The sequence below is a fragment of the Nylanderia fulva genome, unplaced genomic scaffold (assembly GCF_048542155.1).
Source record: "Nylanderia fulva isolate GAGA-0341 unplaced genomic scaffold, ASM4854215v1 Scaffold822, whole genome shotgun sequence".
Lineage (NCBI taxonomy): Eukaryota > Metazoa > Arthropoda > Insecta > Hymenoptera > Formicidae > Nylanderia > Nylanderia fulva.
This window is the reverse complement of record NW_028190942.1, coordinates 16,038-22,424: the sequence shown is the minus strand read 5'-3', so window position 1 is coordinate 22,424 and position 6,387 is coordinate 16,038. Positions and strand designations below refer to the sequence as shown.

Genomic DNA, 6,387 nt, shown 5'->3' with positions numbered 1-6,387 from the left:
GCCGAAGTTCCTCCGACGACTCGGCGGGCAGCTTCCGGGAAACCAAAGCTTTTGGGTTCCGGGGGAAGTATGGTTGCAAAGCTGAAACTTAAAGGAATTGACGGAAGGGCACCACCAGGAGTGGAGCCTGCGGCTTAATTTGACTCAACACGGGAAACCTCACCAGGCCCAGACACCGGAAGGATTGACAGATTGATAGCTCTTTTTTGATTCGGTGGGTGGTGGTGCATGGCCGTTCTTAGTTGGTGGAGCGATTTGTCTGGTTAATTCCGATAACGAACGAGACTCTAGCCTGCTAAATAGGCGTACCTTATGGTATCGCGAAGGCCCCCGGCTTCGGCTGGCGGGTTTTTACTACCAACGTACAAACAAATCTTCTTAGAGGGACAGGCGCCGCACGAGATTGAGCAATAACAGGTCTGTGATGCCCTTAGATGTTCTGGGCCGCACGCGCGCTACACTGAAGGAATCAGCGTGTGTTCCCTGGCCGAAAGGCCCGGGTAACCCGCTGAACCTCCTTCGTGCTAGGGATTGGGGCTTGCAATTGTTCCCCATGAACGAGGAATTCCCAGTAAGCGCGAGTCATAAGCTCGCGTTGATTACGTCCCTGCCCTTTGTACACACCGCCCGTCGCTACTACCGATTGAATGATTTAGTGAGGTCTTCGGACTGGTGCGCGGCAATGTCTCGGCATTGCCGATGTTGCCGGGAAGATGACCAAACTTGATCATTTAGAGGAAGTAAAAGTCGTAACAAGGTTTCCGTAGGTGAACCTGCGGAAGGATCATTAACGTTCCGGAGGTCCTGCTCTGCGTCGAGAGTCCTCTCTTTTGGGAGAGACGCGCGCTCGCAGCAGTCGGCGACTGAATGGACGCGCTGAAAAGGCGCTCTCTCTCAGAGAAAAAGAAAATAACGGATTTGACGGAATTTGTTGTTGTGTTTTGATATAACGACGGACGCCGTCGCGCCTCTCTGACCGAAAGTAGTCGGCAAGCAGAGCAGCGCGCCCGGCGGTGTTCGACGACGATTCGGAGCAAGACGCTTCGCGATCACGCTCGTGTGTGTGCCATTCTCCGGCCACACACACACAGAGCGTCGATTCGGCGTTGAGCGCGAACCGGTGGTAACCTATGCCCGCGCACGCGTGTGTGCAGCACCCACGACGTTCGTCGACGCGCGACCTACCCGTTGTCGCGGGGCAGCGGTCAGCGTGCCGAGAACACACGGTGTGCGACCGCGAGTGCCGAGCGAGAGGACCCCCATATATTATTATAATATATATATAACACAGAGAAGGGATCGATGATATTTCGACCAATCTGTCAACTGTGTCGGTCCGACGGTTTCTTCAAAGAGCTTCCGCCCCGGCTCTCCCGTTGCGGGAGAGACGCTCCGAACGAGAAACACACAACTCTATCTTTGTGCCGTAGCCTTCCCTGGCGGGAGGCGGCGGTCCGCGCGCGTCCTCGGACGCGCGCGGACAGGCTGATCGAAGAGCCACCACGATTATTCTCTCTCTCTCGTCCGAGAGAAGAGACCACGATGGTTGAACGAGAAGCGCGTTTCTTCGCGAACGCAAAAATTTCGAACGATTACCCTGAACGGTAGATCACTTGGCTCGTAGGTCGATGAAGAACGCAGCTAATTGCGCGTCAACTTGTGAACTGCAGGACACATGAACATCGACATTTCGAACGCACATTGCGGTCCACGGATTCAATTCCCGGACCACGCCTGGCTAAGGGTCGTTTTAGTACCCCTAAACTGCTTGCGTCCGAAAAGCGCGCACGGCCACGACGCGGGCGACCAGAGAATGGCGCGCGCGTCGCCTGTGCCCTGTGCAACGCTTACAATGGGCGTACGAGCGATCGTTGGACGTTCGCCCGCCCGAGGTGTCTGTGCCGCGCCGACCGGCCGCGGTGCAAATCCTGGCGTCGTCTGAAATGACACACCGAAATAATAATAATGAGGAGGAGAAGCGCACAAGCGTGTAAAACGTTGGCGAACGCGCGCCCAGAGAATGCTGCGCGAATTAAGAGGGGGAGCGTGTTTGTGTATCCAAGTCGTGTGTGTACGCGAGAGCCGAGGAGAAATGGGATGAGAGTAAGAGCGCGCGCGAAGGGAGCAACAAACGGCCAAAAAAAGGGTCAGAACGGTGAATGGCACCGCTTTCCCTAGAGCGGCGCGTGCGTCGTTGTCTCCCGAAAGTAGGTAGCGCTTGTCTCACCGTCTCTCCTCTCCGTACATCACACAGACTGACCGGACTGCTCTCGCACTCTGTGCCGCGTCTCTCGGTGCGATAGCGCTCGCGCGTCTTATGCCGAGGCGCCCTTGCCCGCACACATAACGGTATTACGGAGAAATATACGGCGCGTCGTCGTGTCGTCCGGCGGAGAGAGCATTCGTAATCCTTTACCTCTTTACGGAGAAGGGTTTTGAATCGCGAGCCGACCGCGTGTCCGAGTCCACGAAATTTTCGTAAAGCGAAAAAAGGGGACCGGCGCGCCGCGTCGTGTACTCGTCGAATCGATTCCGCCCGAATTTCGTATATAAAAGAGAAGGGAAAGCCGAGAATCTCGAACCCCGCGATATATCGTCTCCATTACCACCAACGAGTGTGTGTGCGGTTAGCGCCCCGGCAATTTGCCTTCTCGCGTATTTCGTGTGCTGCCGCTGCTGCTCTCTCGTTCGACGCTCTCTCTCTCTCTCTCCCTCTTATAATATATATTATAGAGGAGAGACGACGATGAGCGACGCGGAGGAGGCAAACGGCTACGAAAACTCACTATGCGACGACCTCAGAGCAGGCGAGATTATCCGCTGAATTTAAGCATATTATTAAGCGGAGGAAAAGAAACTAACCAGGATTTCCTTAGTAGCGGCGAGCGAACAGGAAAGAGCCCAGCACCGAATCCCGCGGTTCCTCCGCAGGGAAATGTGGTGTTTGGGAGGATCCGCTTATCCCGAGGTGCCGCGTCGCGTCCAAGTCCATCTTGAATGGGGCCACTTACCCGTAGAGGGTGCCAGGCCCGTAGCGACCGGTGAGCGCCTCAGGAGGATCTCTCCTTAGAGTCGGGTTGCTTGAGAATGCAGCTCTAAGTGGGTGGTAAACTCCATCTAAGGCTAAATACGACCACGAGACCGATAGCAAACAAGTACCGTGAGGGAAAGTTGAAAAGAACTTTGAAGAGAGAGTTCAAGAGTACGTGAAACCGTTCAGGGGTAAACCTAAGAAACCCAAAAGATCGAACGGGGAGATTCATCGTCAGCGGCGCTGGCTTCGCGTCGGTCGGCGATGTCCCGCGGAGTCCTTGCGGCTCGCGCGCGGGCACGCTACCGTGCGCCGATGTCCGGCGCTCGTCGTCGTGTACTTCTCCCCAAGTAGAACGTCGCGACCCGCTGGGTGTCGGTCTACGGTTCGGGTGCGGTGTCTGTCGCGTCGCCGGTAAAACGGCACGCGACAAACCCTCGGTCGCCCGGCCGGTTGCTCGGCGGTACGCGCAAGGTATCAGGCCGCACTATTCACGGTGCGTCGAGACCGTCGCAAGCGCGCGCCACGGTACTCGGAGGTTACGGACTTCGCGCCGTCCCCGGTCCTGGCCCGCTGTTGGTTACAGTACGGTACACCTTCGACAGGCCTGCGAACGTCTCCCGCGGTCTTGCGGGAGACCGATACCGGTCGGCGACGCTACTGCTTTGGGTACTCTTAGGACCCGTCTTGAAACACGGACCAAGGAGTCTAACATGTACGCGAGTCATTGGGACTTGTCGCGAGACCTAAAGGCGTAATGAAAGTGAAGGTCGGCCCTGGTCGTCGACCTAGGGAGGATGGGCCGCGTCGCGATGCGGCCTCGCACTCCCGGGGCGTCTCGTTCTCATCGCGAGAAGAGGCGCACCCAGAGCGTACACGTTGGGACCCGAAAGATGGTGAACTATGCCTGGTCAGGACGAAGTCAGGGGAAACCCTGATGGAGGTCCGTAGCGATTCTGACGTGCAAATCGATCGTCGGAACTGGGTATAGGGGCGAAAGACTAATCGAACCATCTAGTAGCTGGTTCCCTCCGAAGTTTCCCTCAGGATAGCTGGCCCTCGGCCGTTCCGCACGGAACGCGCGCGTGTCTCATCTGGTAAAGCGAATGATTAGAGGCCTTGGGGCCGAAACGACCTCAACCTATTCTCAAACTTTAAATGGGTGAGATCTCTGGCTTTCTTGAATTATGAAGCCACGAGCATCTTCGGATCAGAGTGCTAAGTGGGCCATTTTTGGTAAGCAGAACTGGCGCTGTAGGATGAACCAAACGCAGAGTTAAGGCGCCCAACTCGACGCTCATGGGACACCATGAAAGGCGTTGGTTGCTTAAGACAGCAGGACGGTGGCCATGGAAGTCGGAATCCGCTAAGGAGTGTGTAACAACTCACCTGCCGAAGCAACTAGCCCTGAAAATGGATGGCGCTGAAGCGTCGAGCCTATACTCTGCCGTCAGCGGCAAGTGGGGCGGCAACCGGGAGCGGGCGTTAGTCTTCTCTCGCGTCGTCACGAAGTCCTGACGAGTAGGAGGGTCGCGACGGTGAGCGCAGAAGGGTCTGGGCGCGAGCCTGCCTGGAGCCGCCGTCGGTGCAGATCTTGGTGGTAGTAGCAAATACTCCAGCGAGGCCCTGGAGGACTGACGTGGAGAAGGGTTTCGTGTGAACAGCCGTTGCACACGAGTCAGTCGATCCTAAGCCCTAGGAGAAATCCTATGTCAATGACGGCGTACAATATACTCGAGTGTCGAGAAATAATAATAAATATTATACGAAAGACACACGCCCGTCGGGCGAAAGGGAATCCGGTTCCTATTCCGGAACCCGGCAGCGGAACCGCATACAATTCGGGCCCTCGTAAGAGTGTTCGTCGGGGTAACCCAAAATGACCTGGAGACGCCGTCGGGAGATCCGGGAAGAGTTTTCTTTTCTGTATAAGCGTTCGAGTTCCCTGGAAACCTCTAGCAGGGAGATAGGGTTTGGAACGCGAAGAGCACCGCAGTTGCGGCGGTGTCCGGATCTTCCCCTCGGACCTTGAAAATCCAGGAGAGGGCCACGTGGAGGTGTCGCGCCGGTTCGTACCCATATCCGCAGCAGGTCTCTAAGGTAAAGAGCCTCTAGTCGATAGAATAATGTAGGTAAGGGAAGTCGGCAAATTGGATCCGTAACTTCGGAATAAGGATTGGCTCTGAGGAGCGGGGCGTGTCGGGCTTGGTCGGGAAGCGGGTCTGGCTGACGTGCCGGGCCTGGGCGAGGTGAACGGTCGGCGTTCTCGCGCCGGTCCCGGGATCCGAGCTCGGTCCCGTGCCTTGGCCTCCCGCGGATCTTCCTTGCTGCGAGGCTTCCGTGGCGGCGCGAGCCGTCGTGGTCGTCCTCTTCGGCCGCCATTCAACGCTCAGCTCAGAACTGGCACGGACTAGGGGAATCCGACTGTCTAATTAAAACAAAGCATTGCGATGGCCCTCGCGGGTGTTGACGCAATGTGATTTCTGCCCAGTGCTCTGAATGTCAACGTGAAGAAATTCAAGCAAGCGCGGGTAAACGGCGGGAGTAACTATGACTCTCTTAAGGACTCCGTCCGGGCGACCGGCGGATCCATGTGCCATCCCCACCTCCTCGTGGTGAGAGTCGGGCAACGCTGGCGAAAATTTCGACCGGCGGCCAACGGGGCTCTGGCTTGGCGGGGCGCTTGCGCCTCGCTTGGGTTCGTGGGGTTGCCAGCCCCTCGAGCCGACATACGACAGGCACTTCAAAGGAAAAAGGATATTCTCCCTGGCGGCAGCCTCGGGCCGCCGGTCCTGTCGTGCATTCGTCCTCCTCTCCTGAACCCAGCCCTGGTCCTTCGCGACAGCCTCCCGCTGCGGCTCGTCGTCGACAACCGCCCTCGGCTGTCCCTGCCCCTAATACCCCGCATGCCTTGCCGTACCCGTGCCCTCATTGCAATCGCGCGTTCAGCACCAAGAACGGACTCGGTCTTCATCGCCGTCGGGCGCACGAGGCCATATACAACGAGGAAATTAACGTCGAGAGGGTGAAGCGCCAGTGGAGCGCTGAAGAACAGCGCATGATGGCGAGGGAAGAGGCCTTGGCGGTTTATCGAGGCGTTCGGTTTATCAACCAACATCTGCTCACCGTTGTTCCGAACCGCTCCCTTGATGCTATCAAGGGTATGCGGAAAAACGGTGGGTACCGACGCCTTGTTGCCGCCGCTCTGGAGGATCTGTCCGCCACGTCGGGAGATAGTTTTTTTCTTTCCGCTGGTGGATCCAGTCCTTCGGCCTCCCCTCAAGCGTCAGCCATCTCTCCGCGTGGGTCACCAGGCTCGCCTCCGCTTTCACCATCTTCTCCCGGCTGGGGCGATG

At 57.3% G+C, this 6,387-nt stretch overlaps 1 non-coding gene and 2 pseudogenes across 1 annotated transcript; all 3 read left to right on the top strand.

Moving 5' to 3' along the window:
• Window positions 1-61: 61 nt before the first annotated feature.
• LOC146719892 (small subunit ribosomal RNA) lies at window positions 62-782 on the top strand (annotated as a pseudogene; the record flags this gene model as incomplete).
• An 811-nt stretch (window positions 783-1,593) lies between these two features.
• On the top strand, window positions 1,594-1,748 carry LOC146719891 (5.8S ribosomal RNA). Its single transcript, XR_014926323.1, has one exon. It is a non-coding gene; the product is annotated as a 5.8S ribosomal RNA (ribosomal RNA).
• A 1,068-nt stretch (window positions 1,749-2,816) lies between these two features.
• LOC146719890 (large subunit ribosomal RNA) lies at window positions 2,817-5,148 on the top strand (annotated as a pseudogene).
• Window positions 5,149-6,387: the final 1,239 nt, after the last annotated feature.